Raw genomic sequence first — 17,272 nt, forward strand, 5'->3', positions numbered from 1 at the left:
TATGATACTCAGTTATGGAATCTGTTTAATTTTCTTAATTGGCAGGAAAAAAATGACCTTTTCAAATGAGGAAACTCTTCTTGAGACTGACAGAAAATCTCTCACCATCTCACAGGCAAAGGAAGAAAGCCCAGAATGTTCTTATTTTTCTGTGCATAAATGAGACAAATAAGGTTTTGCATCCCTAAACGTGTTAATATTTAATAGACAATAAAGAGAACCTACTTATTTTGCATTTTTTTTTCTGTATCAAGAAACGTTGCCCAGACCAATCTTTTTCTTTAACTTCCCTTTCTTTAACCCCTCCCTGAATCTGCAGGACCTGGGTCTGCAGACCCCATCTCTTCTACATGTTCAGGAGCTCTTTAAGTTTCTTGTGAGACTACGATGAACTAAGATGCAGATATCTGGAGGTAGGACCAAGGGTCTGTCTGGAGTCAGAGTGCTATGCACAAACAGCTATTTGTTCGTAAGCTTCTTCACTAAAAACAACCACATGGGCATGCGGAGGTGGTGACAAGTGTCAATCTCAGGAGTGCAGGTGCACTTTCTAATAACATGTAATACCTCTTTTGCACAAATAATGCATAAAGGGAGCTAAATAATTCTATAGTATGTTACCATTCCCTATCAAATGTCAGACTCTAAACCACATGGTACCTTCATGAGCATGCATGCTACAAACATTTTTATTCATTTTTAATTCTGTTTATACTGTACAGACATACAGGAATATACCACTTTATAGTGTATACATTTGTTACTCCTCAGCCTGTGCAATAAGCTTTAAATAGATCACTTTAACATGCAAACCGTTGGCATTTGCCTAATGGCTCAAAGGAGCAAATTCCACACCACAGGTCCTGCACACTTATGTTTAGTGCTCATAACAGGAACCTCAGGATTGCGTGGAATAATGACAAAAGAGGTTCACTTTTAAAAGAATGCATTGTTCCCTAAGCATTTCAGTCATTTTGTTTAAAATGTGAAACTTGGGCTGCATACTTTGGAGAACTATAAATCCCAAGGCTAATTGCATCCCAATTTATATATTGAACCAGGATGCATGGATTATATTAACTGGTATTAAAATGTGAACAAAATGAATGTTGTCCCCATCCCTACTAAGCAGATTTAGAACTGGTCACTGCCTGAATGGGAGACTCCCTGGGAATCCTGTTTTAATAAATGCTGTAATTTTAATGTAAACAGCTTTTGAGAGTATCCTTATAGGTCCAAAAGTTGTTATACAAACATTTGAAATCAACATGCACATGCATTTGTTAGCTGCACACATCTGTTACTTATGCAGTTTTCTCCAACATATGAGCAGGGAAACACTTATCTCCTTCCCTCTCTGTCATCCCTGTGGAGAGAAACAAAACTGTAGACGATAGGTTTCTGCTTCTATGCTGGGTCTTCACATAACCAAGAACTTCTTGCTCAAGAGCCTGAGCGTGAGCAGGAACATCTCTTCTGCCGATACATGGCTTTCCAAGTGAAGAAAGGGGAGGACCTAAGCACTCCCTGTTCATGTGTTAGAGAGAACTAAGAAAGTAATGCCTGAATAGGGCTTCTGAAATTGATGAAATCAGTTGAAATGCCATCCACTTCCACTGTGTAAAATCATGCAATATGTGCACAAAATTTCTAGTAACAGAGATTCTTTCTTGCCATCTCCTTCATATCCTGTATAAATAATCCTACAAGGCAGCTGCCAAGAGAACTGAATGAGCCAAAAACCAGGTTTTTAAAAAAGCTAATGCCAATCCTTGTTCCCCTTGCCAAGGATGTGCAGGGGGCAGGCATATGGTCTCTTTTGCATCTAAGTCCTCCCCAAGCAAAAGAAACAGTAGTACCCTTCAGTGGGAAGAACCTGCTGCTGTTTTGTATGCCGTTCTTACATTTTCTAAGTCAAAACATGCATGGAAAGACACGCGCATAAATGCACATAAACACACACATCAACAAAGGATTGCCTGCCACTAAAAGTTGCTCCCTACTAAATTTTGAACAAAAAAAAAAACGTGGAAAGAAAGAAGCTGTTTAAATGTCTCCTTTCCAAGCCAGCCCCACAGAGCCAGAGCTGAGAATACATTAGCCTTTAATGAAGTGAAACTCTCATCTTGCCGGAGACACCTCATTTAGCGCAATTGTTTCAGAGCCATTACAGAAAGACAATTACAAGGAAGCGGCGAGAGTAATTGGAAATGCTGGCAGGAGTTGGGCGAAATGATAATAAATAAAAATATTCGCCCTAATAAGCTTCCAGGAGGGGGTGGGCTGAAGAAAATCAACATAATTAGAACTGAACCTTGGCAAGGAAAAACAGACAGCAGGGTGGCAAGTGCTGAATGCGTACAGGAAGAGGCGGGGGAAGAGGGGGGAAAGTGAAATGAACTCGATTATTTACTGGATCTTCAGATCTCAGCACTAGGATGACCCCTAGAGAAGCAGCTCGCCGGGAGCTGGAGGAGGGAGGGAGCTGCTGTCTGTACACGGAAGATCCAAGGTGCCAAAAACGATTACAAAGAATTCCCTTTAAAAACCCAGTCACAAGTCAGCTCTGAGAAACATGCTGTCAGGATTCGCTGTATCCCAAAACATATGTACACTCAAGTTCGATACATAGCCACAGAGTCACTGAGGTCTTTATTTGTTGCTTTGATTTTTTTTTAAAGTAAGAAAAAAGATTTCCACAAATCTTAGTTCCACCCAGGATAAAACAAGAAGCAAAACTGAACAAAAAGTACGTGGACCAAGTTGCAGCTCTCAATCTCTGGGCGAATAGCAGCATGATAAAAAAGAATAAATTATGAAAAGAGAAGCGAGATGAATCATTTCTCATTTTATACATAGTTGATGACAAGCAGTGTATTTGTTCAAATTTGCATCTCACTCTTCCCCCCCCCCAAGTGGTGCTCATGGGACTGAACAGTGAAACAGAAAACAAGACACAAAAATCACTATTAAAACATTAAAAACAGCAGTATATAAAATATGGATGAAAACAATAGTCAGTTAACTAATTCCAACGTACTGTATAACACATAATGCTAACATACTTCTTAGATGGGATGGGGCACATTTAAGAGGAGTCCTATCGGAAACGGGCAGGCCCCAAACATTTTGCTGCCTGATGCAGAGCATTAAATAGCTCCCCTTTCCGCTTCCAACGTCAAGGTAGGAAGTACCAAACACCGGCCAACTCTTTTTGGCCTGTGACTCACAAACTCCCAACTGCCCTCTCTGTTTCTGCCAGTGAAAATCAAATAATAAATAAGAGCTTGCTCTTATTTATTTATTTATTTATTTATTTATTTATTTATTTATTTATTTATTTATTTATTTATTGATTTATTGATTGATTGATTGATTGATTGATTGATTGATTTGTTTGTTTGTTTGTTTATTTATTTATTTATTTTTGCAATCCTCCAAAATCAACCACCTGAAGCAGCTGCCTCACTCTGTTGAATGGTAGGGCCGGCCTGCTGTTGGACAAGATCAAAGTTAAATTTAACTGAACATCTTGTTTATCTTCCAAATGTTTGTCAAATACAGCATAGATTTCAGCCATATTACATTTCTTTCTCCCAGCATACTGCATCCTAAGAAGACTTTCCACCCACCTAGTCTGGTAAACACCTGTGAGTAAACACTTCTCTATGAATTGCCCTGATTCCCTTTCAGAGTTATCTAAAGCCATCCCATCAACATATCGAGTGGAGGTGAATTTCACAACCATTTCTGGAGTTTGCCCTAATTCAAAGCAAAATGTGAAGGTTCTGCTCCCTTTGGCAGAATGTTGAGGGATGGCAAAGCAACTTTTAACAAAACTAGCAACATTTCTTAGTAATAACTAGTTCACAGTTATTGGATTTTACAACAGAGCTTGGATGTTTACTGTAATAAAACAATTTGTTTCCACTACTCATTACTCTTTGCAACATTTAAAAAAGTAATTTGTTGCTGCTACACATTACTGTATTTAAAAAGTAACTCATGTCAGCTGCTATGTTACTCATTACTTTTCATTCTTTTTTTTCTTTTTTTGAGAAGGAACAGTTCAAGACTGGTAAGATAAAATCTGAAAAATTACTCAAAATTCTTCTAAAATTTCTTTTAAAAGTAACTAACAAAAAAGTAACTAACTCTGGAAGGCAGTGGAAGACAGGAGGGCCTGGTGTGCTCTGGTTCATGGGGTCACGAAGAGTCGGACACAACGTAATGACTAAACAACAAGATGAAATCTGAAAAATGACAATTCTTCTAAAAAATTCCTTTAAAAGTAACTAGAATTATGCTGAAGGTGTTAGTTATTGCATAGCCTCATTGCTTCAAATACAAATAATTACCCAGTGTTATTTGTAACTCATTACTTCCAATCACTGCTTTACAAACCCTGGAAATGCCGAAAGCACATCTTTTAAGTTTTAGACTAGGTTTTGCTTGTTTTTCATAGGAATTTAGTGAGCAAACTTCTTCATATTTGAGACGGGAAGGAATTAAGACTAAGAAAGAGTTAAATGCTGATAACCTGAAACTGACCAGCCAGATCAGGGCTTTAAGTAGCAAGGAGTCAGAATCCCGGGATATTCAATTACTTTAAGTCTGAATCCCTTGGCCTTCAATTACTTTTGTGCTGAATTAGTATTGCCATCTCTCCCCCTACTTACTGCACTTCCACCCCCACCCCCAACCAAAGGCTTCTCAGTAACAGCTGTATAGCAAACCAGTATAGTCATCTCTGTGCTGGGAACAGCTATTAACTATCAAATTTGGCTAGTGCAAATGGCAATAGGGGAGGGATCATTTCAGTTTGGTTTTTTAATGAACTTTCATCAATTTCTTGATTTCAAGAACTGAAATTCAACCTTCAGATGTAGAGGAGGTGAAACTGACAGAATTTCTCCCACTCATGTAACAGGTATTGATACAGATAAAACAAAAAAAAATCAAATATTGTAAGAAGAAAAATATGGAGAGGGCCCTTGAGTTATGAAAAACCCAGCATCTTCCTCTTTCACTTATTTTTTCTATGTCCCCCTCTCATGAAAAAGAAGAGGTCATTATAACAATTCATCCTTCATTCAGCTCTAAGCATACCAACAATATCCTTGATCTGTATAGAAAGTATTTTATCATTTATTATAAAGAAACAGTGCTTATTTTTTTTAAAAAAAGGTGTGAGGGTAAAGAAAGCATGAATCAGGATAAATTATTTTCAGAATAATTATAACTATAAATACTTTTCGGAAAAATGTCAAGACAAAGTTATAAAACATTAGGTATAAGTTATAAAACATTAGCTATTTACTCCAATTCTTTAGTTACATTAGATCCAATTGTGCGTGTTTTTTAAATTTCACATTAAAATGGCATGTGCCTATGTAAAATGTTAAGAGAAGAATGTTGACTCAGTGTCCCATTGCTCATAGCATTAAATGCCAAGGAATCTTTCCAAGACATCTATTTAGACCCCAACTTAGGGACGGTACAAAAATGTCTTTACTTTGGCCCACTGCCCTTTTTTTGCAGGTCTGTTAATTCTAATCTTTCAGAAAACATTGGAATCAAATGTGCTAGAACCCAGTAGGCCGACACAGAGCAAAAGGTTGTGCGTTTGTGTATCTCTACTGCTAGATATACAAACAGAATCTGAAGTCCATCCCCCTTGTCTTTCTACACCCCTTCCTACAAAAAACAAAAAACAAAAACCCACACAGACACGGCTATTCAGTTTTTACACTGAATGGAAATCTGTTCAGCTTTCTTTCCGTGATGCCAGCCACTGAGAAGTAATATAAACAACTCCGAGGAAGCCAAGGGCATGTTGGAAAGAGCAAGGCCTCTTCACCTCTTCTCAACAGCAGAATCATCACCTCCCCTTGCTTGCTACAGGACTCCTCGCCCTGCACTTAACATTCCTAAGTTTAACCCTTAAACGTTTGGTAACATTCATGGAAGCCCCAGCAATGGCTACAGGAGGCACTCTGTGGCTATCAAGAAACCACTGTCTGATCGCACTTGCTTCTTTCCTCCTTTAACTTTATTCAGCCAAATTGGTCAACTATTCCTTTTGGTAGAGCTGTATAATTGGTGACTTACCAAGTCCACTCAACAATAGATGTAAGTTTTTTTAAAAAATATATTATTCTGGTTCACAGTTCATGGTCTTATTTCCTGACACAACGTAAGAGATTCAGGCAGAACTTTATGAATGAGGAACCATACATGCAACTGAAGCCTGTGTTTTCCTTCTGGTGGCCAATAAGAAAACAACTTATAAAAGATTATTGAAAACACTGCTTTACAGCAAGGCCTTTTTTTGGCCAGCGTTTCATGTGTTTTCAGCTGCTATATATGTTTATATATCCCGTGCTGCATTTTATTCTATTATTTCTGTCTCTTGATATGTTGATTAATTGTTATTTTGTATTTTCATTTACATGTTTTAGTTGACTGTAAGCTGCCCGGAGTAGTGCACCTGCACTAATGGGGCAGCATACAAATTCAAAAATGAATGAATGAATGAATGAATGAATGAATGAATGAATGAATGAATGAATGAATGAATGAATGAATGAATGAGCTACTTTGCAAACAATGGCTGGAATTGTGTTTCTTAATGTTATACTGTGCAACTGAGATGATGTTATTGGACATCCCTGTTTTAGGGAAACTGAATTTCCTGTAAAAAATAATAAATAAATAAAACTTAAAAAACAAAAACAAAACACCATCCCTAATGATCGGTTTCATCCTAGAAAAGCCTTTACAAGTTGTGGGATGAAGGAGGGAACTCTTTAATGTCTGAAAATTACCACTGATGGTCCCGGTCCCAATTCTGGGATGGTAAAAAATTCCCTCCCTGTTCTGTAGCACTTTCTTCCTAGATATCAGGCAAAATCCAAAGAAACAAAACAAGACAAGACAAAAACATATGGCACCTTAAGGACTGACTATTATATTTTAATGTCAGCTTTTGTGGACATGTCCACTTGGTCAGACATATGCAAACAGAACAAAATTTTGGATGAAATATCAGTTTCACAAGTAGAACATTCTAAATATTAATTGGCTTGGTAGTATGATACATCTAGATACGAGCAATAATTTATGGCTTATGTTGTTTTAAAGTACTGTTGTAAACACTCCTCCCCCAGAACAACGCTTTCTTATTTGCTGCATCCAAAAACCACTCCTCTGTTTGAGGTACATTTATGACATTTTTCTGATCTAGACCCATGGAAAGGAATCCCCAGAAAAATTCCACCAGGATTTCAATAACTTTCACCTCACTTTGGAACTATCAATGCAACAGATGCGTTTTCTAGACGCTACTATGAAACTACAACACGGACATTATAGCACCACACTGTATTGGAAGCCCACCAACCAATATATCTACTTGCACTCTTCCAGGTTTCATCCTGAATACACCACAAACACCATTGTGTACAGCCAAGCCCGAAGATACAATCACATCTGCTCCAACCCACAGGATAGAGACTCCCAATTCAAGGATCTACAAAATACATTCCTCAGACTACAATACCCATCTCATATGATTAAGGAACAAATCAACAAAACAAGATGCATACTCAGAAGTAACTTACTGCAAGAAAGACAGAATGACAGAACACCCCTAGTTGTCACTTACAATCCACAATTGAAAGCACTGACACACATCTTAAGCGATCTCCAGCCCATCCTTGACAAGAACACCTCACTCTCCTAAGCCCTTAGGGGGAGACCCATACTTGCCTACAGACAACCTTTCAATCTCAAGCACACACTAACACCCAATAGCTCACAAAACAGCAACACGGTGAGGGTGACTAAACCCTGCCACGGACCAGAGTGCAACCCTGCCCACACATCTATTCTAGCAACATGATTACAGGACCTAACAATGCCACACACAATATCCAAGGCACCTTTCTCTTGCTCCTCAGCTAATGTGGTCAATGCCAGTGGTTCTTAACCTTTGTTACTCAGGTGTTTTTGAACTGCAACTCCCAGAAACCCCAGCCAGCAGAGCTGATGGTAAAGGCTTCTGGGATTTGCAGTCCAAAAACATCTGAGTAACAAAGGTTAAGAACCAGTGGTTTATGCCACTGGTTCTTAACCTTGGGTTACTCAGGAGTTTTGGACTGCAACTCCCAGAAGCCTTCACCACCAACTGTGCTGACTGGGGTTTCTGGGAGTTGCAGTTCAAAAGCATCTGAGTAACAAAGGTTAAGAACCACTGGTCTACGCCATCTTTTGCCAACAAAGCCCATCTGCACTCTACATAGGACAAACAGGACAATCTCTATGGAAATGGGTCAGTGGTCACAAACCTGACATCAGAAACTGCAACACAGAGAAACCTGTCTCCAACCATTCCAATCTACCAGGACACTCTGTAAAAGATTTAAAAGTCACTATTTTAGAACAGAACCATTACAAATCAAGAATACAGAGGGAAATAACTGCAATAACATTTATACGCATGATGGACACCCATATAAATGGACTGAATATAAGCCTAGGTTTCTTAAATCATTATCAAATGTAATACTTCTGCCACTGTTCTTTTCTTCATAACTACCAAGCTCATCTCTCATGTCGAGGCTCAAAGGTAAAAACTGTGACTATTCCCTACATTAACACATGTGATTCCTCTGCTTTCTTCTTTCACTTTTAAATCTATTTTTATATATTCTTTTCCCCCTCTTGAGTTTTAACTGAATCCCCAGTCTTAAAAAACAACAATAACAACAACACACACCTCTTCTCTCTCTCTCTCTCTATTCATCTTTGCTTAGGCCTGGTGTCTGATTTCTGTCTCCTGGAGGAATGTTTACAACAGTACCCTAAAACAACATAAGCTGTAGACTACTTTTTTTTTGTTTTCTTTCTTTGGATTTTGCCTGATATGTTTGCACAGGCTAACATGGCTATTTCTTCCTGGGGAAACCAAAGGAAGAAAGGGCTCCCAAGGTGTGATCGGGTTCATTTGAATCTTTTGGGAGTTCCTCACTTTTGGCGGGAAATAAAGACGGAGACTTGTCAGCTAGATTCATGATTTTGGTTTTATTAGTCTCAGGCTTTTCAACAATTTTTTCTATCAGGTCAAAACAAGATAACTCTGGCAACTGGCCATAACTTGAGGAAGTTAACAGGTGGTGAAAGTCCAGGCAACTCATTGGGGTGCTGGGCCAAAACGCTCTCGGTCGGTGGGGTTCCGAAGAGGGGCACTCCTCACCACAAGATGATTCCGCAACATGGGTGTCTCGCCCAGTCTTCTTCTTTGGGGGGTTCGTTGTAGGTGGAATCAGGACGAATCCACCTCTTTGCCTCTTTCCTGTCCGTGTGGGAAGACGGTAACTGTCCACTCTTGTGTCTCTAACACAATCTCCCCCTCTCGCTTTGGATCTGGATCAGGCAGCAATCTGCCAACCTTTAAATTCGGAAAATCTTTCAATAGCCCATGTGCCTTTTCGTAATCAGTTTCTGGACCGCCTCGTCCCTCCTTCCTTCTCATTCTCTCGCCTTCAAACCTACTGCCAAACCATTGTTCTCCCTGGGGCATTTATGCTTTCCTCCCAAACTGACAACCTTCGCTCCTCCCTTTTTCCTTCCTCTCCCTCCTCTACCAGGCAAACCTCAACTTTTCCCTTCATCTTTTCTTTCTTTTCTAACATGATTTGTTTTCCCTCGGCCACGTCGGCGCCGCAACCCCCTTTTTCCTCTGTTAGGGTCTCTACTGCCGAGGACGGCTCACTTTCTTTTAGCTCTCCTTCACACAAGGCATCCCCAGAAGTGGAGGAGGGAAACAGGAAACTTATTATTCCCCTGAAACAGCCAGGCTGATGATGTCACTGCAGTTGTGTGTTGTAAACATGCACAAAAGGATTCTGGCTAGAGAAAATTATAACAATCAGATGTTGTCAGCACTTTAAAGTGTCATTAAAATAAGATCTTCTTTATCAGTAAAGTGTAGTCTGTCCCTTAGTCTTCTATTAATCCACACAACTCAGTTTTGTCTCCTGCAACTAACGTGACTCTCCTGGGTCAGCAACAAAACTCACATCACCTACTGCCTCTTTCTTTTAATATGAAATGAACCTGCAGCTTTCTGCATATAGAACTTTGTTGCTGGGGTATGATGCCTCTGGTGCCCCCTTCAGATATTCTGGACTTCACCTGGACAGCGCTGACGGATGAGGGAAATAGGAATTCATCAACATCTAGAGAGGTGCACGTTCCCTAATTCTACTAGATACGGTATCTGCAGATGTAAGCTTATGGGCGAAAGAGGTCGATCCTGCCATCTACATATTTCGCCAAGTGTATCATTTGAGCAAAGGATCATCCATTAAGCTTTTTTTTTTTCCAGGACTATCAAGGAATGGTCACCAGGTATGCAAAAACAGAACTCCTTTGAATAAGATGCAAGTGAGAGCGAGCCAGCATGGAGCACCACCAACGTATTTCCCTCCAGATATTTTTTGGCTACAACCCCCAGGGGGCTGGGGATGATGAAAGTAGAAGTCCCAAATATGCAAAGGGCATCGGACTTTGGACAGTTGGGATAGAATGCTGGGAGTAAGACCAGGAAAGTTCAAGTGGTGATGGGGGGGGCGCTGTCTCAATTTCTCAGCCCACCTTTACCTTAACAGGGTTTTTGGGAGGATAAAATGGAGCACAAAAGCTATAGACACCACCTTGGACTACCGAACAAGCAGCACAAAAACAATTAAGAGCATACCAACACTACTCAGCCACTACACCTTGATACCACCTTAAATGCCATGGCTCCAGTCTATAGAATCCTGGGATTTGTAGTTTGATGAAATAGTTAAAATTCTCAGCTCCAGTGATATTCCTCCTCCAGACCACTTGAACTACAACAGAAAATTCTACAAATTTCATGGAACCACTAATCCCAGATTGCATGAAATGTAGCCAGGCCAAGGGTGTCTAATTTCTGGAACTGTGTAGTGAAGATACTAAATCTCAGAGTTGGGCTATGGGTAATCAGAAAGAAGAAGAAGAAGAAGAAGAAGAAGAAGAAGAAGAAGAAGAAGAAGAAGAAGAAGAAGAAGAAGAAGAAGAAGAAGAAGAAGAAGAAGAAGAAGAAGAAGAAGAAGAAGAAGAGGAGGAGGAGGAGGAGGAGGAGGAGGAGGAGGAGGAGGAGGAGGAGGAGGAGGAGGAGGAGGAGGAGAAGGTGCCAATTACAAACCAGAAGCCAGATGTAGTCCAGTAGAAATGGGAAGACATGTCAGTCCATTCTGGAGAGCAGGAAGCAGTGACCAGCTAGGCTGGAGAAAGTGATTCCAGAATCCAGAGGACTCAGAGAAAAACCTCAGATCTGTCACTCTGGAGGAACATGTAGATGTCTAGATTACTCTGGGCTCCTTACTTGGAAGTTCTGTTTGGTCCTTGTGACTGAAGAATAAAGAAGTATAGAGAGAGAGAGAGACAGGACACTGATGTTGCCAATCCACAAAGAATATCTGGACAGCAGATTCAGGAGGCACTTGGCCACAGTCTTTCCTGCTCAGTTAAGATTAACCGCAGTTTGTTTGAATTATGCAAAGCTTTACTAAGTTTACATATGTCGATATCGATTAGCATATGCAATTTTATTCACACTGGTGTCCTGTTCTGTCTCAGCTGCACTAAGTGGGGCTCTGCCCCACGCGTGATTCCCCCCCCACACCTGGGGTTCCATCACAACCAGGATCAAAGGGGCTGAAAACTATTGCTGTGGGTGCACGGAGGAGGAAGGCTGCACGGAGGAGAAGCAGCGTCGTGCACATGCAGGCAGGCGGGCACCTTAGGGGGAACTTTGGCCACCCTGACTCAAGATCTTGCTCTTAGAGATGTGGAATAAAATGTGGGGATGTGGGAGACAGAGTTCCCTTGTTCCTCGGACCTTCACAAAATTAAGTGAGCTAATAGAACCTTTTTCTTTTTATGTAGTTTTTGTTTAAGTCCTGTTTGTCTGTATGCACATTTAGGTGTGTTGTTCCTCTCTTCATTCTATTATTTTCTTCTGCTCTTACTTTTTGTCTTGTATAGATATTACTTTTATTTGTAACCATGGTTCTTCTAGTGGTCCTCTGTGAATGCACACAATTGGTTTGTTCTGCGCCTGCGCCAGACCTCTCAGAAGTTTTTACTAACCACACGTCTTTAAACTCTAGAAACTTCCGAGAGGTCCTGAGCAGGCACAGAACAAGCCAATGGTGCGCATTCACAGAGGACACGAAGAAGTTGTTCTTACTTTCTGAGAGCAGCCAGGTCTTAAGACCAGGCTACTCTCCTTTCAGAAAGTAAGAACGTGACTCTTTATTTTACTTATTCATGGCTGGCCTTTAGACGGAGTGAGGCAGCTGTTTCAGGCAAAAGATGCTGTGAGGGCAAAGAGCGCACTGGTCACATGTTGGATTACAGAGCCCTCTGAACTAACCTATTGCCCCCAAACACAGTGGCGGATGCCGTCCTGTCCTCTGTGTTGAGGTAAGACACAAACATTTGGGGGATAAGCACATGTTCATTTGAGCACTGTTTGCTTTTATCGTATATTTAGCAGATGTTTGTGGTTTTAGATATTTGTAATTAGATGCATGTAATTTGTGATTTTGGATTTTTTTTAATCTTAGGTATTAGTGATTCGCAATTTTTATATGAATTGTTAGGCATCCTGGGCCCTCATAAGCAAGAAAGGACACAGAAATTGAAAATAATAGTATAGTAGTAGCAGCAGCAGCATAAGAAACAACAATAGTTTAAAACAGTTACCAATAGATATTCATTTGCTTCCTGAAATCCTAAAATCAGTTATTTTGCAAACTTGTCATTTCACCTGCACATTTTTATGACTTGATGCCTAATTTCTGGACTTGACTTGTTGATATGCCCCAAGCACCAGCAATGCTGAGAAATAAGAAGTATCATAACAACAACAACAACAACAACAACAACAACAACAACAACAACAACAACAACAACAACAACAACAACAACAACAACAACAACAACAACAACAACTGCCTGTCCAATTAGCTACTTGGGATGGAAGAGGGAAATCATTTAGTCCTTTATCTCAAGCAGCAAAATGCCCTGGGTCAGCACAAAAATCACAATGAGTATCTGAGTAGGCTAAACTAGAAATTACAGAAATTAAATAAGAAGCTACCATTTAAAAAAGAAGAAGAAGAAGGGAAGAGGCAGCTCCCATTTTTAGGCTCCTAAGCATACAGACATTGTTTAGCTTCTTTTCTCAATGAGTAAGAATGTTCTATTAGCACCCACTGGAGGAAAAGGAACAGAGCACAGTGGAAGGGCATGGTGAGATTGCTTCACACAGCACTTGCAACAGCAGGGAACAGCTGGAAGCGAGCTGTTCCACCTCTCACAACAGATGTTGCTGCAGGGTGCCAGTTTCAGGAATGTGTACTAGAAAGTGGATAAAAAAGGAAACTGACTTTTGGAAGTCCACAGTGTGGACAAGCGCTACTAAAAATAAAACTTGTAAGAAAGAGGAACATCTTTCCCACCAGAGCAAGGAATCCTCCTCCACCCATAAAGGTATAACACCTCTTAAGTTGTCCAGAGCAAAAACTATGAATGTATGTTTCATAATGGCTGGTCAAAAGCCAAATCCAAAGGCCAGAATCCTATCAGTTATTCAGGCCGATACTAGTGCAATGACATAAACCGTAGTGGTGCACTGCTGCTAGTTAACAAGTCACTGATTTTACCCCTTATCATATGCCAGTCATATGACTTGGTGAGTAGCGAGGATGCTTTTAGCAACTTGTTCTGTAGTGCAACATATACACTGTACTTATGCCAGCATAACTAACCAATAGGATTCTAGCCATCCAATAAAACATGGATCATCTTGGTAGTTTATCTTAGATCTAGTGATGTTAGTACATGTTGGATTGGTTCAGTAGCTTAGCTTAGCTTGCCCCACTCTCACGAAGCATCTCATCTGAACTGAAATTAGTGGAAATAATTTCCTATCATTTAGGGCACTTTAGATTTATGCCCAACTACTCTGTTCAGTAGAAGAGGAGGGCAAAACCACTGCATTTGTTCTTGCACCCTACAGGTCAATTTAAAATTAGCAATGGGTTAAAAGACATTTCCCATTTCTGATTCAGATATCATTGGCATGACATGCCAATTGTTTCTCACCGTTTCTTATGCTGACTAGAGCTGATGGGAGTTGTTGTTCAAGAACACTTGGAGGATCACTCTTTGCCCGTATCTGATCTACATGAACATCACAGTTTTCAGCATTTTCCTAAGACAAGGCTTATTCCAAAAGATGTACATCTATGGCCCCCAGGAAATGGCTAAAATCCAGTAGTAAGTCACAACTAGAGTGGGCCAACTGAATCACTGGGGTTTTGGTGAGTCATCTCCTTCAGAAATTCAATTGCTTCAATGGGATTACTCCAGCTGTGACTTACTAATGGAGTAAGTAGTTAGATTAATGTCTTACCAAAGTTAGACAACTCCCATCAACTGTACTCAGCATTACCAATAAAGATGATGGGAACTGCTTACTATTGTGTTCTATATTACTCTCTCTCTTTCTCTCTCTCTCTCTCTCTCACACACACACACACACACACAAGCCTTCCAATGCCCTGACCTTTTTTCCTCACTTTTTCCCAACTTCCTTATTTATGACCACAAGGAGCTCACGAGAAGCAGAAGTGAAGAATACAGCAGCAGAAATGCCAGAGGCGCCTTGCCCCCTGCAGTGAGTTTCCACTTTCCCTAAAGTACTTAAAGCCAACCAAGATATTTTGGCACATAAGGCAAGCAATCCCATCTTTCTTCCTCCTTGGCACAAGAAATTCAAGAGCAAATTAAATAACTAACCAGTTCTCGCCATATCAGAATACCCAAATGTTGCTGCTTTAGGCGGCTACCTCTCTCGCCGACATCATAGGACCCACCAGAGTATTACAATGCAAGATGCAGCTTCCCAGACCTCTGAGTCAGGAACCCTGGTAAAATTACATGGTAACATGTGCTTTGGTGATTGGCAACCTTGTGGGGCTTTACTGTTTGGCAGAATGGGGGTCTTGGCCCATGTTATCCTTGGCAACAGGGGCGGCTGCATTCTCAAAGTAGGCTGATACAAAGCTTATGGACTGAATGTCAGATGGGCTCCACTCACTTGTACACAATGATCCAGCCCCCCTCCACCTCAATCAAACACATAATGTTATTACTACTTTTATTTATTTATTTATTTATTTATTTGATTTATACCCCGCCTGCTTTCAATCCTGTGGCATTTAAGAAGCATAGAATATGATTATCTTTGGCTCTCCTTTCCTTCTGAGATGTTATTACGCCTCAAGTTTGTTCTGGGTACTCAATACATGAATGAACATTGCCTTAGCCAACTCACTGGTCTGCTCAGACACGGTGGTAGATTTTTCTTTTAGTGTCATTTGCACAAAATGGGTTTGGAAAGTTTGACCCCTCTTAGAATCTTAGAAGCAGCAGGAAGGAGAATCGGTTTCAGAGGATTAAAAGAATTACTTACCACACTGGGATTTTAGACGAATATTACAAGCATTTGGAGCCAGGAAAACCGGACTAGCCTATCAGAAACCCCTTGATTGTGAAGAGCCTTTGCTCTTGATGAAAGAAGATAAGGAGTTATGTTTAGCTTCTGTGACATGTGCTGTATGTGAAATTGCTTAAGGAGAGAAAGCAGTCGTGCTAAATATATATTTCAAGAGGCTATGGTGAGCACAATCATCCATGTGAGAACAATCACACATGCTCACAACCCCAAAGCTAGAAAACCAGTCTAACATACTTTTCCACAGAAGTTTGCTTCACCTCCATCTGGCCTCCTGAAATCATTGAAAAATAATAAAGGCTCGGGCAATCATCTAGTCAAAGGAATCAGATGTTTTAAGGGCTGCAGTCCTAAACCTGTATATGAGGGAGTTGGCCACACCAAACACAGTGGATCTTACATATAAGCGGAAAGAGTTGTCTATTTCGCTTGCTGTATTTTCCCCCCAAGTGCAGATTTGCTCCATCTAATTTTGGGATTACTATGCAAATTCTGTTTTAATTCTGCAGAAAAATAAGGATGCACTTTAGTGCATGTTTGGTTCATTTGTGTAACCATATTAGTATGAATTTTTCCCTAATACAGTATATGCAATATTTGGAAACAGAGAATTTAATCAACAAATCTGCAAAAGCAGGACTACAGAGGGATTATTTCATTCAGATTTGTGCAATAATTTGGGGAGTAGGAATCAGGTTCTAAATAAAGTGGCTGCATTAGGTGATAGAACTGCTTCTATCAACATAATCGGAAAAATGCCATTTACTATCTCTGGGACCTGTTCTTCTGTGGCCCGAAGGACGGCAGAGGTAGGAGAGGAGGAAAGAGAGTTTGACAGAGCCCATAGTAGAGCACCAGTATGATGCTGGACCTAAACCTAGGTTAGTTTTTAGTAAAATGAGAATGAGAAAAATGTTACCTCCATTCCTTAAAAATAATTAAATAAACCTTATATTTAAAAAAATTAAAGCATTATTAAAACAGATTTAAAAGCAACAAAAATACAAACCACTCCACTTCAAAACTTCTCTTGGACAGCTGATTGCTGGGAAAAGCCTGCCTGAAGGAAAAAGTCTTTATCTGCTTGCGGAAGGACAGCAAAGATGGAACTAGGCTGGCCTCCTGTGGGAGGGAGTTCCAGAGTCTGGGAGCAGCCACAGAGAAGGCCCTCCTCTCCCATGTCCACCCCAATACGCCTGTGAGGGTGGTGGGACTAAGACAAAGGCCTCTCAATGGTCTTAACACCCAGGCAGGCTCATAAAGGGAGATGCAGTCTTTGAGAACAGCTTAGACTCAAGCCCTTTAGGGCTGTGCGGGTTCAAACCAGCACTTTGAATTGTGTCCAGATCTGGACTGGCAACCATTGGAGCGCCTGTAATGGAAGAGACATTTGTTCCCTGTAACCTGCCCCAGTTAACAAACTGTCCGTGACATTTTAGATCCACTGGAGTTTCCGGAAACTTTCCAAAGGCAGCCCCACATACAGTGCCTTACAGTAATCCAGCCGAGATGTAACTAAGGCATGTGTCACCAGGGTCAGATCAGACATATCAAGGAATGGGCACAGCTGGCGCACTAGTTTGAATTCGGCAAAGAAACTCCCAACCAGGGCCAAAATCTAGGCATCCAGGCTCAGAGATGAATCCAGCTTCC

At 40.6% G+C, this 17,272-nt stretch overlaps 1 protein-coding gene across 10 annotated transcripts in view; it reads right to left on the reverse strand.

Annotated features, from left to right (window-relative positions):
- Nucleotides 1-17,272, reverse strand: part of PKNOX2 (PBX/knotted 1 homeobox 2) — a 529,964-nt gene that overhangs the window by 351,459 nt on the left and 161,233 nt on the right. The window lies entirely within an intron of this gene.

The sequence above is a fragment of the Pogona vitticeps genome, chromosome 8, assembly GCF_051106095.1.
Source record: "Pogona vitticeps strain Pit_001003342236 chromosome 8, PviZW2.1, whole genome shotgun sequence".
NCBI classification, from domain to species: domain Eukaryota; kingdom Metazoa; phylum Chordata; class Lepidosauria; order Squamata; family Agamidae; genus Pogona; species Pogona vitticeps.